We start from the raw sequence: 17803 nt of genomic DNA on the forward strand, positions 1-17803 counted from the left end.
CCAATTTTGGCATTTTTTATTCAAAATCAATTTTCTAAACGATTTGCCAGATTTGGACTCTTTCGTGTTTATCAATTTCACATTGCACTTGTGAGATTAGATTCAGAACTGCAGGAGTCCAAACTGTAGGACTTTCTTTCAAACCTTCCGAAAGAGGGTGCGAAAAAGTCGAGCTACAGTTTTGTCACGCCCCCAACTTGCCCCTAAAAGTTTGGGCATGACCTATGCAGAAATGGACACTTAACCTGATATATATATATATATAACATAGGGGACTGAACAGAAGCATTGATATCATAGGATAATATATAAGAAAGTATGACATCCATTGAGCTACCACTACCATGCTAGGATTGCAGACATTGCATAAGACGAATAGACATAAAGGGATACACATTTGAGAGCTAGTTACATACGTATGCATATATAGATCCAGCAACAAGGTTGGGCGTATAACAAAAACATTATATACATTTTATCCCAAGCCAACAACTAGAGTACAAGCCATAGTCTAGCAAAACTCCACAAAAATGTACGGCTCTAACCAAGTGCCTGGACATGTTTAGGCTAACAAAAGTGAGACGGTGTCAGGATTAGGACTGACCTCCAGGTTGGTTACCTACAGAATCAAACATAACATAGAGTGAGTGAGCCAGGCTCAATGAACAATAGTACTTAAACAAATTGATGCATAACTTAAAATATAATACACATCAATGCGTGGGTAAATGCAGAGCTCATGAGGTTAATCTGATTCTGTACCAATTTTCAGAATGGCCTTGTCGGTTCACAACTTCACAGATTGGCCCTTGGCCTGGTGGGTTCACATATTCACAAATTGGCCCTCGGCCTCATAGATTCATAACTTCACAAATTGGCCCTCGGCCTCATAGATTCATAACTTCACAAATTGGCCCTCGGCCTCATAGATTTATAACTTCACAAATTGGCCCTCGGCCTCATAAATTCATAACTTCACAAATTCTTTCAATGTTTCTATAATTTTTCACCGTTTCCCGAGTAGCATACATGTTAACATAATTTCTTGCGCAAAACATAAAGTCAATAACAATAATTATTAACAATATTAAGGGTACATCAATAGCACTATTACACACTGTGTTGCGGCGGGGCACTAGTTCCTCCCGAAACGTGTCCTACACATACACAACGTTACAAATTAATTCCCTTTTTTCTTGTTAAATCATCTCCTGACTCATTTTACTTCGACTGAATTAACAAAATCAAAACAACATCAATTGCAGATTTCGACAACATTGGAGGATCTAGCACGAAAAACGGAGCAAACCCATGTTTTTCAGCTTGGGCCGCACGTGTGGCTGTGAGCCCTGCACGTGCGGCAAGGACTCCCGCACGTGTGGCAGTGATGCCCCGCACGTGCTTTTTAGACAGTAGCCGAATGCCCAAAATTTCTCATTCCCCGCATGTACGGCCATGACTCCCGCACGCGCGGCCATGACCCCCGCATGTGCGGCGATTCTGCTCAAAACTGTCCGAAAATTCCTTCAAAATTCCATTTTTTGTAGGTATTTTTAGAGCCTCAAAACCTAACCATAAATTGCTAGTATAAAGTCCCAAATTCATGTGGATAGGAATCAAAATACATACATCAATTGAATATAAGTTAGATCATTGATCTTAAGTTCAAAAACACACTCAATTTCATGAGAGTTCTAACTTTACTCACACATATAGACACATATACACAAAGCCATGCCACATAATTGAATTCAAGCAACTCAATTGAAGGAATAGAGTATAGCTTCTCATAGATACTTCAAATTGAGTCAAAACATTCAAAAGTAAGGTTATCTTGCCAATTCACTCCTTACACACACATAGCACCACAATCCCAACCCTTAAGTGACATGATTATGAGGATATCTCACACAAATTAGGAAAAGAAGAGTTGTAGAAGTTAATTAGGATAAACATCTACATACCTTAAGCTTAAGTTTTCAAATTCCCAACCTTCTTGATGCTCCTCTCACTACCTTTCAACTCTTCTCTCCCCTAATCATTCTCTCAGGGGCTATTTGTCAATTGAGGCTTCTAAGTCAATGTTAGGCATAACTATATATATATAAGGTGAGTAAAACAAAAATCAACCAGTTTAATCATCCCAAATCAAATTTCTACGAACTTGCTTATTATTACCTAAAAATTATGCCGATTCCAAACATAAAATCAGTTTTGGATTACCAAGCCTCTAAGGCCCACAATTTCTGATTTAACATTCTAATTGTGACATATACTTTCCTTACCAAACAGATACAGGTTCAATTCATAAGATATATGTGCTTAAACTTAATTTCTCATGAAGTTTCACATTAAACATTTGAAAGCACAAAATAAGAGACTTAAAATATATCAAAATCACACACGAGGGTCGGGTTATTACACTCTCCCCCCTTAGATAAGTTTGGTCCCTCAAACTTGCTTTACCTCAAAACGGAAACATATGCGGATATTGGTGTTGCATTTCCTCTTCTTTTTCCCAAGTAGCCTCGGTTCCGTAATGTTCTTGCCATTCTACTTTTACTGTTGGAATTTCTCGATTGCGTAACTGCTTAACTTGTCTATCCAGAATTCGAAGTGGTTTTTCTTCATAGTTTATCTTATCATCCAACACAATTTGGTGGTAATTTATGACATGAGATGGATCTAAAAGGTATCCCCGAAGCATAGAGACATGGAACACGTTGTGTACTTGGCTCATACTCGGTGGGAGGGCCACTCGGTAAGCTACCGGGCCCACTCTTTCCAGAATTTGAAAGGGACCAACATACCGGGGTGTTAACTTACCCTTTTTTCAAAATCTTGGATGTCCTTTCATTGGAGTGACTTTTACGAGCACATGACTATTCACTTCAAATTCTAAATCTCTTCATCGATTATCCGTATAACTCTTCTATCTACTTTGGGCAGTTTTTAGTCCTCCCCGAATAATCTTAACCTTTTCAGTTGTCAACTAAATAATTTCAGGCCCTAGCAATGATCTATCCCCAATTTCAGTCCAACACACCGGGGAACGACACGGTCTTCCATATAGAGCCTCATAAGGTGCCATTTCAATAGTCGAATGGTAACTATTATTATACGCAGACTCTACCAACGGTAAATGGGTTTCCCAACTGTCTTGAAAATCCAGTACACACATTCGGAGCATATCCTCTAGAGTCTGGATCGTCCTCTCGGATTGCCCGTCGGTCTGAGGATGAAAAGCTGTACTGAATTTTAATTCTGTACCCATTGCTTCCTATAGACCTTGCCAGAATCTCAAAACAAATTTTGGATCCCTGTCCGACACAATTAAGACCGGTATACCATGAAGTCTCACAATTTCATTCACATAAATTACTGCCAGTTTATCTGTATTATACTGATTCTTCATTGGTAAGAAGTGAGCGGACTTAGTTAATCGATCTACAACGACCCATATAGAATTCATACCCCGAGGTGTCCGTGGTAACCCCACAACAAAATCCATGGTCAGATGTTCCCACTTCTATTACGGGATTGGAAGGGGTTGCAATAATCCTGCTGGTCATTGATGTTCTGCTTTTACTTGCTGGCATTGCAAACACTTTGAAACGAATTCCGCGATCTACTTTTTCATACTTGGCCACAAAAATTTTTGTTTCAAATCCCGGTACATTTTAGTACTTCCCGGATGCATTGAAAATCTCGAGGCATGTGCTTCTTCAATCAATTTTCGTTTAAGTTCTGTAGACGCGCCCGAACGTCCCGGGAAAATTCCGTTTTGTTCATTTGGGCTTACTAAAGTTCAGACTCAATGTCATGGTCCTGTATCTAATCTCACGGAGTGCGATGCAAGACCGATTAATCATCAAAGAGTCCAAATCCGACAAATCGTTTTGAAAAATTGATTTTTAGAAAGGGGTGCCAAACATGGACTGCTTTGCCAGATACAGAGTCGCCACCTAAATATTTTATTTTTGGGGAATTTAGGAAACCTTGACTCGTGCCTAAGGCCACATGTCCGTCATCACCAAAGTTTCCTCGGCTCGGGAACTTGGGTACGATTGGGGAAGGTCATGCAATGAGCACCCCTGCTCGCCCGATCAAAGATCGGCCACTACTAAACATGATATCTTGTTTTTTGAAAACACATGCGTTCTTGTTTCGGTTAATTAGCTAATCTTTACTACGTGACGCGCACCGCAAAACAAGTATAGACTAGATCACCTAATTTGGGACAAAGCATTGCATATCCGTTTGTTTGGAAATGGTTTGAAGTTTGCTATTCGCAAGTAGGCTAAAACACGGATTCCAATGAATTGTTCCAATTCAAGCAATCCAATCTTCACCCACAGGCATTCAGGCAGTTATATCACATAAGCAATTAGCCTCATGGAAAACATGTTGTCATGTTAACATTCACATACATGCAAGATGCTAAAACATAAACACTCACAGTGTACTCCGAGCCAAAACAAGAAACTAGTTAGTAATCATGCATGATCCTAGTTCATGTTAGCAATGGCTAACGCAACGCATGCAAAATGCAACTAAAATAGGCTCGGCTACCCTAAAAATGGCATGTGAAATGCGACAACTCGATACACATATTCAAGTTGGAATTGAAATACTATGCAATTAGTATGATGCGTCGAGCCCGGTGCCTGCAATACGAATAAATGTATGCAAACATGCTATCACAAGTATGCTAATTGAAATGTGCCCTAAGACTAACCATTGAAAGCGGGTAAGTAAAAGGGAGAAAGACGTGGGGTTGGAAGACATGGATCACACACACACACGCTTATTACAAAATTCGCCCTCTCTCGGAGGGGCCAAAAGAATAATACAAACCAAATAAATAATCAACTATTCTAGCTAATTAAATATTACAAAACCTCAATTAATTAACAAATTAATTAAGCTATTAAAGAAGTAAAGCTGCCTTGGGAAGAGGGTCAAATGCATGCATGCTCGATTCGCCTCTCTCGGAAACCCGTTGCCATGCCTCTGTTGCCTCTGTTTGCACTGTTCTGCACCTCTGATAATTGTGAAAATCCTAAGGTTGCTTCTGAACCATTCCCTGAACATTTTGGGATGCCACCGGCTGAGAGAAAACACCACCGGCCATGGAAAACTGGTCATCGACCATAAATTAGATCACCGGCTGGGTATTGATAGTCGGCCGGCACTGAAAGTTGCCGACCGGCCATTTCCTCCTGCAGAACACTGGTTTGCTGCAACAAAGGACAGACAAGACATGGCAATTCATTTCAAAGCAATGTTTGCACCATCACCCTCCTCATCATGTTTGGGACTCAAAGGAGTATGGTTCTCGACCCTCGGGCCACGAATCATGCATTTCAATGCATGATGGCCCAGGGTGCCAAGTGTGCAACTCAATATGGGATGAAATGCACAAAACACACAAAGGGTCTTAACCTCTATCATGTGTGATCAAGAGGCATGGCAATGCACACACAATGCAATGCAACCTAGGCAAGCAAGCGAGCATGCAAATAACTCAAGTGTGCAACAAATGTAATGCAACATGAGCATGTTAACATGCAATATGCAATAGGCACACAACCTAAACATGTGGACATGTATAGCATGCAGCAACGTGCAAAATGAAACAAGCATGTAACAAAATGGTGAGATGGACTTACACTAACATGGGTAGCTCTCAAGCATGCCAAAATCAGTGGCCAATATGATGCAACAAAAGCATGGAATAGATATGCAAGCATGCATGCACAAAGGCCTATCATCTAAGGCATAAAAGAGGCAACTTTTAAACGCATTTAAAAAAGACTAATATGGACAAATGACAAGCATGCTAAGCTCTGAAATCATATTAAGAGTGGTGCCAAACCAATCAAACTACCCAAGTAAAGCATGCAAGGGAGTCCCAAAAACTTGAGGCTAGCCGAGGGGTTCAAGCCATGACCATATCAACTAAGTCCCAAAGGGCCAGGAGGACTTAAAACATCCCAAGGCAGACCAAAACAAGGTTAGAGCATGCATGGAACAAGGCCAAAACATGCTAAGAAATGGCCCCAAAACAAAGGGTATTCAAAGCTACAAAAGGGAGCATTGCTCTACACCTATCACAACCAAACATGGCAAGGATTATTCAATGCAAAACAGAATGATATCATGCCAAAATATGCCCCAAAACCCACTTAGATGGCATCTAAATGGCCCAAGTCTAAAGGCATGTACAATGACCCAATCATGGAGCACAAGATGCCAACTCTTCAAAGCATTGAAACGGTGAAAAATGCAAGCATACAAGCATGAAATATGGACTGAATTACCATAACCAATGATGCCAAATCATTGAAATGAGCCAAGTAAAGCATGCTAATGACTCACACACCCAAAGCTTACAAGCTAGATTACATGGTAGCTATACAAAGCAAGTCATGGATGACCCAAACAACCAAAATCAGACCTCAAGCATACCAAAACATGGATAAAAACTCCTTGAAGCCAAGCCAAAATCATGCTAAAAACACATGTTACAACATGATGCATGTTAAGGCCAAAACATGGGATTACAAGACAAGCGTATGGAGCATACATGGCATGTCCAAACCAACTTAAAACAGTGCTATACCATGGCAAAACAAAGCCTAATATATACTAAAATGGAGCTAAAACAAGCTAGGCAAACATGCTACAACACAAGCCATTTATGCAAGCATCAAAGACAACATGGAGAGGGGATGACCCTCTCCCATTTGGGACCTCAAAACCACCTCCCCACCACTAAAAATTTTCTGGATTTCAGTGGTAGAGAGGTCATGCAAAGACCAAAACAATGGCCAAAATGGATGGCCTAAAACAAGGCCTAACAAGGCCTTGGAGGGGGGAAACAACCCCAAACCTCAAAGTGACCTTAAACAAAGTTCTAAAGCACATGAAATCAGAAATTTTATTAGTTTATAGCTAAGCCTAAAACAATAAGCAAGATAGGTCAAAAGCTTGTGCAAAAATGGGGAATAAAGAGGTAAGTTTCTTACCATTGAAGAACCTCTTCAAGAACACCACTCCAGCAGGTTTTCTGAGTTCAAAGCAACCCAAGAACACTAAAATCAGCCTCAAGGGACCTCAGTTCCAAGGTATAGTGTAACACTAGGTGTCTTAGTGCAAAACTAAGAACAAAAACACCTTTTGAGCACAAGATACACACACAAATCAAAAGGGAGGGAGATATAGAGATAGATAGATATAAAACTTCTAACCCTAATTCTCTGAACCTGGAGGAGGGAGGAGGGGCTCCCTCTTTATAGAGGTTCAAATCCTCAAGCTTTCAAGAGAAGCTAAAGAAGAGGCAAATCCCACCATACACGTGTATGGAGGGGGTGTAAAGTGGATGCCAGCTATTACAGCTGGCATAAAATATCTGCCAAAAGCAGATGGAAAGGGGTCGACCAGCAGAAATGGCCAATTGACCAACAAAAGGGGCCGGCCGACCAACAACATTGCCGACCGACCAAAATATTTGGCCAATAGCAAGAAAACCGGGCCGGTGGCCTCAAGCCAAGGCCGGTGAGGTTTGGGGATGGCCAACAAGCCATTCCCTGCCCTTAGAAGCAAAAACACAAGTGTTTGGTATACAACCAAGCACAAAACAGATTAGTTGAGAGATGTTGAGGCGAGGCGCGTAGCTGAGACCTCTGAGAACTCAAAATGAACATGAGCATGGATGATCATCAAGTGTTCAAACGATGACGTCCAAGTCTTGAGGACGGTCAAAAATGGGGTGTCTACAGTTGCCCCTCTTTGACAGAACTCGAAAGTCATAACAATGATAGGAGTGAGTGTCAAAGCCCAGAGACAACCCATTTTTGACAAGGCTGAAGACTTAGACAAAGCATACAAGCTAGCAAGATATGTGCCCGTAGGCAGGGGCAAGATGCAAGAACAATGCACAAAGTCGAGCATAACTTATGATTATGCCAAGAGAGCTGTAATGAAGCAATTATGTAAAATAAATGCAACATTTTTAAGCAAGCATACACAAATCTAACTACATTACATGCAGAAAGGGTGTAAGAGAATTACTGCAATTCTCACTGCGAATACAGTGTGCATGTGTGATAGATACACAAAGCGAACGTGTGATAGATACACAAAGTGAGTAAGCACGTGTCATAGATACACAAAGGGTAAACACAAGGTGTGATAGATGCACTTAGTGAAAAAAGTGTGATGGATACACAAAACGTGAACACGAAGTATGATAGATGCACTAAGTGAACGAGTGTGATGGATACACTAAAGGTGAACACGAAGTGTGATAAATGCACTATGTGAACAAGTGTGATGGATACACAAAAGGTGAACACGAAGTGTGATAGATGCGCTTAGTGAACAAGTATGATAGATACATTAAAGGTGAACACGAAGTGTGATAGATGCACTAAGTGAAGAAGTGTGATAGATACACAAAAGGTGAACACGAAATGTGATAGATGCACTTAGTGAACAAGTATGATAGATACACTAAAGGTGAACACAAAGTGTGATAGATGCACTTAGTGAACAAGTGTGATGGATACACAAAAGGTGAACACAAAGTGTGATAGATGCACTAACTTAACAGGTATGATAGATACACTAAAGGTGAACACGAAGTGTGATAGATGCACTACGTGAACAAGTGTGATAGATACATAAAAGGTGAACACGAAGTGTGATAGATGCATTTAGTGAACAAGTATGATAGATACACTAAAGGTGAACACGAAGTGTGATAGATGCACTAAGTGAACAAGTGTGATGGATACACAAAAGGTGAACACGAAGTATGATAGATGCACTTAGTGAACAAGTATGATAGATACACTAAAGGTGAACACAAAGTGTGATAGATGCACTAAGTGAACAAGTGTGATGGATACACAAAAGGTGAACACGAAATGTGATAGATGCAATTAGTGAACAAGTATGATAGATACACTAAAGGTGAACACGAAGTGTGATAGATGCACTAAGTGAACAAGTGTGATGGATACACAAAAGGTGAACACGAAGTGTGATAAATGCACTTAGTGAACAAGTACGATAGATACACTAAAGGTGAACACAAAGTGTGATAGATGCACTTAGTGAACAAGTGTGATGGATACACAAAAGGTGAACACAAAGTGTGATAGATGCACTAAGTGAACAGGTGTGATGGATACACAGAAGGTGAACACAAAGTGTGATAGATGCACTAAGTGAACAGGTGTGATGGATACACAAAAGATAATGAAGTGTGACGGATACACTAAAGTAAATGAAGTGAATATGTGCATGATAGATACACAAAATGAGGATGTGTGTGATAGATACAGAAAATGAGAATATGTGTGATAGGTACAAAAAATGAGAATGTGTGTGATAGATACAAAAAATGAAAGAAGTGTGATTGATACACTAAGTGAAGATAGTGTGATTGATACACTAAATAAATGAAGTGTGATTGATACACTAAGCGAATGAAGAAAGTGTGATAGATACACTAAGGGTGAATGAGGTGTGATTGATACACTAAATAAATAAAGTGTGATTGCTACACTAACTGAATGAAGTGTGATTGATACACTAAATAAATGATCTCAAACGGAACTTATTTGAATGAACCGTACATACAATATCGTGCATGAATGAGAAAGAAACTTGATAGGTACAATGCAATACAATGCATGATGCTTAAGGAATGCAATAAACAAGCGTAGCGGCACTTTAGAAAGCACCTTATGGGGTGAGTGGCGATAAACCGCTCTACTCTGACGGGGATCTCCCCTCATGCTCTTCGAACACTTACCTTCAACTGACAGTACAAAGGCTCTGGAATACTGACAAGGGTTCTTCACGTAGAACACTTTGGATGCTACCTTTCTTCCTGATCATATTCACAACTTTCCCTATTCTCCAACGGGGTGACAGACTAGGTTGGTTCAGTATCCAGAATTGAGGTGCATACACGCTATCTCAACCTATAGGGCTTCCATACAAATTTCAAGCCGAGGACACGCCTCTGGGTATTTAAACCAAACTTTAGTCTCGGAAATCCCGAACCTTTGCATTCTAGGCAACAACCATTCGAACTCTAGTTTCCACCGTCGCAGTTGGTCTCCTAGGAACTCATTGCGAACACAACCAAGATGCCTCTGGCAGGGAATGGTACTTAGGGAGAGCACCTTTGATCGCCATCCTGGCTTGAAGCAAGCTTGATCTTGAGCTTGAGGTAGAGGCACACCCATGCTTCGGAGCATTGGCAAGACCTGAAGAGGTACACACGGAGTGTAATCTCGGAACTTATTGAAGTTGAAACAAACTCAGATACTCGACATTTTCCCTTTTTTCTTTTGCTTTGCAGCCTGGAACTTTCATAGCTTCAGATAGGTCCTGGTTTTACTATTCGCGCATGACCTGGGTTGAACCCTGCGGTTTTATGAAAAAACGAATCTTGTTTTGCACAGATGTGGAGAACGACACGGCACTCGGAGCACAAAACAATTTTATTTTTGAACTTGAGAGATGAGTTCTTGACCGGGGTATTGAGCCTACGACTGAACACAACGCACTACGACTCAACAACGGAAAACAAAAGGTAAACAACTTAAACACATCGAGTAACACTCGAAATGACTCAAAACAAGAATCGTGATAAAACAAAAGGAAACGACACACAGACATGCATAGGGAGCCTGTTTCTCTGGGTATTATTTCCACCCTTTCTCATTTGTGATTCTCACATCACTCGGCCCTCAAGCTCGATTTTTCTCTCAAAACCCTTTCCTCGCTTTTCTTCTCAGCGCACATCTCTCTATTCTTTAATCTCTCATTTTTCATCCCTCCCCAGGGTGGTTGATGGATAAACAGGAAGTTGCGGGCTCTTGCCCTAGCATTCTACTAGATTATATTTTTCTGCTCACAACAGTGAACTTTTCCGCAGAGGGGTTGCGCTACAACTGGGTGTGTAACAAATCTGCAGCTGACATCGGCTGACGATGTTCTACTGGGGAGTTTGGACATGATCAAATGTGTCCAGACGAGGGAGTGGAATATCTTGATCCATTCCAGTTCATGCTTCGCACTTGGCTTGATACCTCGTTGCTTAGAGAATGTTGAGAGCTTTCAACCCTTTGTTATTAGCTTCAGTTGTGCCCTTTTCTGGCGGGTAGAGTGCCCTTTCTAGCAAGTAGAGTGCCCTTTTCGGGCAAGTATGTTGACAACGGGGAAAAGCCAGAACACCTGACTCAACTATGCCCCTAGTTCATCATTTTGACCCTTTTTTGTTTTTGCTTTCTACTAAAACAATTTTGATCAATATAAAAGTTTGATTAACATGCTCGTTCAACTTTCTGACTTAAAATCATGCAAGTTAGGTTGTGAGCACTGAAAATTTTCCTTTTTGGGTCCAAGAAAATTGTCCAGTTTTGGAAAAAAAGGAATAACTTTCGAGAAAATTAGTCAACCTCAGTAAGAATTCTCAAAAACTATTTTTGCAAACGGCCACTGCTCTACGAGCACGGAACCTACTCTTGAGATGTACAACCTCAGATCCAAAACAACGAAAAATTGCCCCTTGTCTGAACGGCATCGCAGCACACTGAATGGCAACAGAAAGTTGCCCCTTGTTTGAATGGTATTGCGGCACATTGTATGGCAACGGAAAGTTGCCCCTTGTTTGGATAGCACCGCTGCGCATTTTAATCCGCCTTTAGAGTGACGATCACAACCAAACTCTCGGATACAAAGAAAACAAATATGTGCAAAACCATTACATGGACACAATCCATTTGGGAGTGTTTGTGGCTGGACTTCAGGATGAAGTTACCTATGTATCCCAAACATGGGAATCAAGCCTTACGTTGTTCCGAGGTTAAGGTACACTCGGGTATTAACCTCTCCTTTTGTGCTCTTACTTTTGCCAAGGCCGCCATTCTGGGTTTTCAACCTTGTGAGCTATGTTTTTCTTTTCTTTTCAATTCTTTTCATTTCTTTCTTCTTTTCTCTTTTTCATCTTTTCCTTTCATTTTCTTCATTTTTCTTTTTTTCTTTTTTTTTTCATTCTTTGCATTTTTCTTTTTTTGTTCTTTTTGTTCTTTTTCTTGCTCTAACTTTTGCTTGGGTCGCCCTTCCGAGTTTTCGGCCCAGTGAGCCTCTCAAGGGTAAAAGTGTAGCTTTGTCCATGTCAAATGGTTTTGAGATCCTGAAGTTATCTGAATCCAGGAGAATGGCTGCTGTTCGCTGATGATATAAGAGTCCATCCAATGGGGGGCTGAATTTGCTCCTAGTGTTGTGGATAGGAACTCGATTATCCTTCAGCAATACTTTTTTCTTTCCTCCCTTCTGGGATTTGGCATTCTTGCCGATCTTCGTCTTTGAATCTTCGAGCACATCTGACATTTTTGCCCCTAGTTCGAGGGGTGCTCTTGATCTAGCTTCACAAGTTTCTTGATCTGACTTTTCTTACCCCTAATTCGCAGGCTGCTTCAAATTTGGCCACATAGGGCTCACATCATGATTGGCCTTGGAACATTCTAAATCCAAGTTCAAGGTTTAAAATCAAGAGGGGTCAAGTCTTGAGGCTGAGAGCGATCCTAAGCTGCACAATCTCAAGAGCGATTCCGCACAGGTCTTCGCAGGACGGCACAAAACATTTTTTGAAATTTTTTAAGAAAGCGACTAGTCGCTCGCGCTGAAGACAATGTGAAACCAATCTGGATCAAGCCAGGATCCTTCTCAGTACTCACGTTAACAAGCATGATTTCATTCATTAAGGGCTTAGCATGCCTCTCTTTCTCTCAATTGATCAATTTTTTTGCAAATCCCGAGGAATTCCTTCCTCTTTGTTTTCATCACAATGTTCAAAAAGTTTTGAAAAAAATCAGGTCAATGCAATGATTTCAAAGCACAGAAAAGACACAGTTCTGGTCAAATACTGCCATCTTATTCAAAACTTCTGGCACAACTGGTACAGGGCAGAAGCAAACACAAGAGTGTGAAAATCATTGTTGTTTCATTCAAAATCTGTTGGCACAACTGGCTCCAAGGCAGAAACAAACTCAAAAGAAAACAAAAAGACAAACACAAAACAAGCAAGTGATGTCTGAGGTAACACCACCGAAATCACCCGACTCTAACAAAACAGGACTGACTCGATACAACAAGACAGACCCAACTGACTCAGTATGAAAAGGCTGACTCTATACAACGGGACAGACTCTAAACGACATAACAAAACTGACTCAATACCCGAGTCAGAAAGTATAAAAACTAGCATTTACAAATGCTCAAAATAGTGCGTGCCATACGTCACATCTAGAGTAAACTGAGTGTCGCCCGCAGGTGGTTCATCCCCTGATCACATATTCGTACTATCCCCCAAGTTCACTGATCTAGTGGCGATAGACTTTGCTGAGCTGGTGCGGCGATGACCTTGTTGTCAAACAGATCTTGTACATCATGGCAAAGACGAAAGCAACTGTCAGTGTCATGACCGGTTTGTTGATGGTAGGCATAGTATTTAGTCTAGTCATGCTTTGAGGGATAGGATCGGGTAAAGGCTGTTATTCCAACGGTTTCAGATATCCTTTATGGAGTAAGACCTCTAGAGCCTTTGACAAAGGCATATAAAGTGGGGTAAAAACCCTCTTAACTCGAGGTGGATATTTTTTTTTTGTGAGCTACTTCCGGACGCACCGGTGAATGGGGAAGCTGTTCTTGATGCGGCGGTGGTGACCGTACCTACTTCAGAAGATCTTGCAGCTGCATCACCACTGGTGGTTGCATTCGAACTGCAGGAAAACGCCCTCCGGGGCTGCTCCTTCTCCTGGTAAATGAGGCCCTGCTTCATAGCGTCCTCGATCTGTACCCCCATCTCATGCAAATCTGAAAAGGTGGGGAAGGGGAGAACGATAATCTTTTGCATGAGTTTGGGCTGGAGATTGCGCACAATCATCCGAATCTGATCTTTGTCAATGGGCCTAGTGGTCATCATTGAGGCCTTGGCCCTCAATCGGGTTACGAACTCAGAAAAGCTCTCCTTAGGCTCCTGCCTAGTCATCTCAAGATCATGGGTTGTAATCTCAATTTGTGTATTATAGGAGTACTGAGCGACAAAAGCTTCGGCCATCTCATCCCAATTCATCTTAACATCGTCTTCCAATTTTGCATACCAGATGGCCGCTACACCCGACAGGGTCCGGCCAAATAAAGACAACTTCTGTACTCTGGTGAGACCCATTGGCCTTAGTATGTCTAAAAACAACCGTAGATGCACCATGGGATCCCCAGATCCGTCAAAGCGGTCGATATGTGGCATCTTAAATCGGTCTGGCAGCATCATGGCTGCATCGGTGTACCCATCTTCGATATCTGGGATGGACTTGACGCCCTGAGATTTCTTGAACAGCTTTTCAAGCTTGCTCACTTTTAATGCCGTAGGGTCCACCTCAAGCTTGAAGGGAGAATCTGGTAGGTTGGTCGGTGTATTGGATAGCTAGGGTAAGATTGGGGGCGGAGCTGGCCCCGTTGGAATGTCTACACCTTCCTGGACATTTGGTGTTTCTCCAGGTATCAGAACCCTTCGTGGGGGAGGAGCTCGATGCGAAGCAGAGGCTCTGTTTTGCTGTTGCAGCCTGGTGATTAGCTCTGCCTGCTGGGCCATGATCGCAGCCTGCTGTTTGAAAAATTCCGCTTGGCGGACAGCGTCCTGTTGCATGATTTTCATACTTTCTTGGAGTTGATGCATCATTTCCTCCATTCCTGCCATAGAGTGCTGGTTTAGCTGGACAACCGGTATATTTATCCCTACAATAGAAACTGAGACCTCAGCCTGACTGTTCACTGGTGCGGTGGATAAGGGCCACTGATCTGGCAACTACTGAACTGGTGATCTGTGCCTGACTAGCCTTTTTACCCTGCCTCTGGCAAAGGAACACTGACCTCCCTCGAACTGAATCTCTGACCTGACAAAGTCTATTAGCACAAGTCCGATAAACCTCGGGGGATATTGGAGCCTTCTGAAGCTATGGTTCCAGGACTATCTAGCAAAATAGAAAACAGAGAGCATCTCAGCCTGATTTCACTAGGACGGACATGAGCATAGCTGAATGACTGTACTCTTTATTGAATTCTGCATCAAATTCTACCTGTAAACCGATACCCTCAAGGAAAACTGATTCCCCAAATACTGATGCTGATGCCCACAGGCTTGATACCCAGACTTGCAAACTGATACATGCATTCCTGTAGAGACACATTCTAAGAGCACATAGTAAGCAAGTGAGAGCCAAAACACCCCTATGTTGGGGTAGGTTTTCCCTGTCCTATTTTGTCAGGAGCTAGGGTTTCACTACGCACACAGCGGTTTCAAACAACCTATAATCGGGTAAGCAACCTGTCCTAGCTTGGAATGGTCACTACGGATTTCAATATGCACTAGGTCGAATGGTCAAAAAGGGTGCCCTGGTAAAAATCGGGGTTTGTGTTCCCATTGTGGCAGAGCCCGTAACTGGTCAGCCTTATGGCACGCTTAACAAAGCAAGCGTCCGACAAACCATTCAGGAATAGCAGACGGCAAACACGGTCTCCTAAGCACACCAATGCACATGCAATGCAAAGAAACACATAAGTGTAGTAAAAACAAGATATCATGAGTTCGAGTCAAGTTCTCTAAATCCCCAGCAGATTCGCCAGAAACTGTAGACGCATCCGAACGTCTCGGGAAAATCCCGTTTTGTTCATTTGGGCTTACTACAGTTCAGACTCAATGTCACGGTCCTGTATCTAATCTCGCGGAGTGCGATGCAAGACCGATGAATCATCAAAGAACCCAAATCCGGCAAATCGTTTTGAAAAACTGATTTTTAGAAAGAAGTGCCAAACATGGACTGCTTTGCCAGATACAGAGTCGCCACCTAAATATTTTATTTTTGGGGAATTTAGGAAACCCTGACTCATGCCTAAGGCCACGAGTGCGTCTTCACCAAAGTTTCCTCGGCTCGGGAACTTGGGTACGATTGGGGAAGGTCATGCAATGCGCACCCTCGCTAGCCCGGTCAAAGATCGGCCACTACTAAACATGATATCTTGTTTTTTGAAAACACATGCGTTCTTATTCTGGTTAATTAGCTAATCTTTACTACGTGACGCGCACAGCAAAACCAGTATAGACTAGATCACATAATTTGGGACAAAACATTGCATATCCGTTTGTTTGGAAATGGTTTGAAGTTTGTTACTCGCAAGTAGGCCAAAACACGGATTCCAATGAATTGTTCCAATTCAAGCAATCCAACCTTCACCCACAGCCACAGGCATTCAGGCAGTTATATCACATAAGCAATTAGCCTCATGGCAAGTATGCTGTCATGTTAACATTCACATACATGCAAGATGCTAAAACATAAACACTCACAGTGTACTCCGAGCCAAAACAAGAAACTAGTTAGTAATCATGCATGATCCTAGTTCATGTTAGCAATGGCTAATGCAACGCATGCAAAATGCAACTAAAATAGGCTCGGCTACCCTAAGAATGGCATGTGAAATGCGACAACTCGATACACGTATTCAAGTTGGAATTGAAATACTATGCAATTAGTATGATGCGCCGAGCCCGGTGCCTGCAATACGAATGAATGTATGCAAACATGCTATCATAAGTATGCTAATTGAAATGTGCCCTAACTAACCATTGAAAGCAGGTAAGTAAAAGGGAGAAAGACGTGGGGTTGGAAGACATGCATCACACACACGCACGCTTATTACAAAATTCACCCTCTCACGGAGGGGCCAAAAGAATAATACAAACCAAATAAATAATCAACTACTCTAGCTAATTAAATATTATAAAACCTTAATTAATTAACAAATTAATTAAGCTATTAAAGTAGTAAAGCTGCCTCGGGAAGAGCGTCAAATGCATGCTTGCTCAATTCGCCTCGCTCGGAAACCTGTTGCCATGCCTCTGTTGCCTCTGTTTGCACTGTTCTGCACCTCTGATAATTGTAAAAATCCTAAGGTTGCTTCTGAACCACTCCCTGAACATTTTGGGATGCCACCGGCCGAGAGAAAACACCACCGGCCATGGAAAACTGGTCATCGACCATAAATTTGATCACCGGCTGGGTATTGATAGTCGGCCGGCACTGAAAGTTGCCGGCCGGCCATTTCTTCCTGCAGAACACTGGTTTGCTGCAACAAAGGACAGACAAGACATGGCAATTCATTTAGAAGCAATGTTTGCACCATCACCCTCCTCATCATGTTTAAGACTCAAAGGAGTACGGTTCTCGACCCTCGGGCCACCAATCACACATTTCAATGCATGATGGCCCAAGATGCCAAGTGTGCAACTCAATATGGGATGAAATGCACAAAACACACAAAGGGTCTTAACCTCTATCATGTGTGATCAAGAGGCATGGCAATGCACACACAATGCAATGCAACCTAGGCAAGCAAGCGAGCATGCAAATAACTCAAGTGTGCAACAAATGTAATGCAACATGAGCATGTTAACATGCAATATGCAATAGGCACACAACCTAAACATGTGGACATGTATAGCATGCAGCAACGTGCAAAATGAAACAAGCATGTAACAAAATGGTGAGATGGACTTACACTAACATGGGTAGCTCTCAAGCATGCCAAAATCAGTGGCCAATATGATGCAACAAAAGCATGGAATAGATATGCAAGCATGCATGCACAAAGGCCTATCATCTAAGGCATAAAAGAGGCAACTTTTAAACACATTTAAAAGAGACTAATATGGACAAAT

The sequence above is a fragment of the Camellia sinensis genome, chromosome 5 (assembly GCF_055761805.1).
Source record: "Camellia sinensis isolate YWXY chromosome 5, ASM5576180v1, whole genome shotgun sequence".
NCBI classification, from domain to species: domain Eukaryota; kingdom Viridiplantae; phylum Streptophyta; class Magnoliopsida; order Ericales; family Theaceae; genus Camellia; species Camellia sinensis.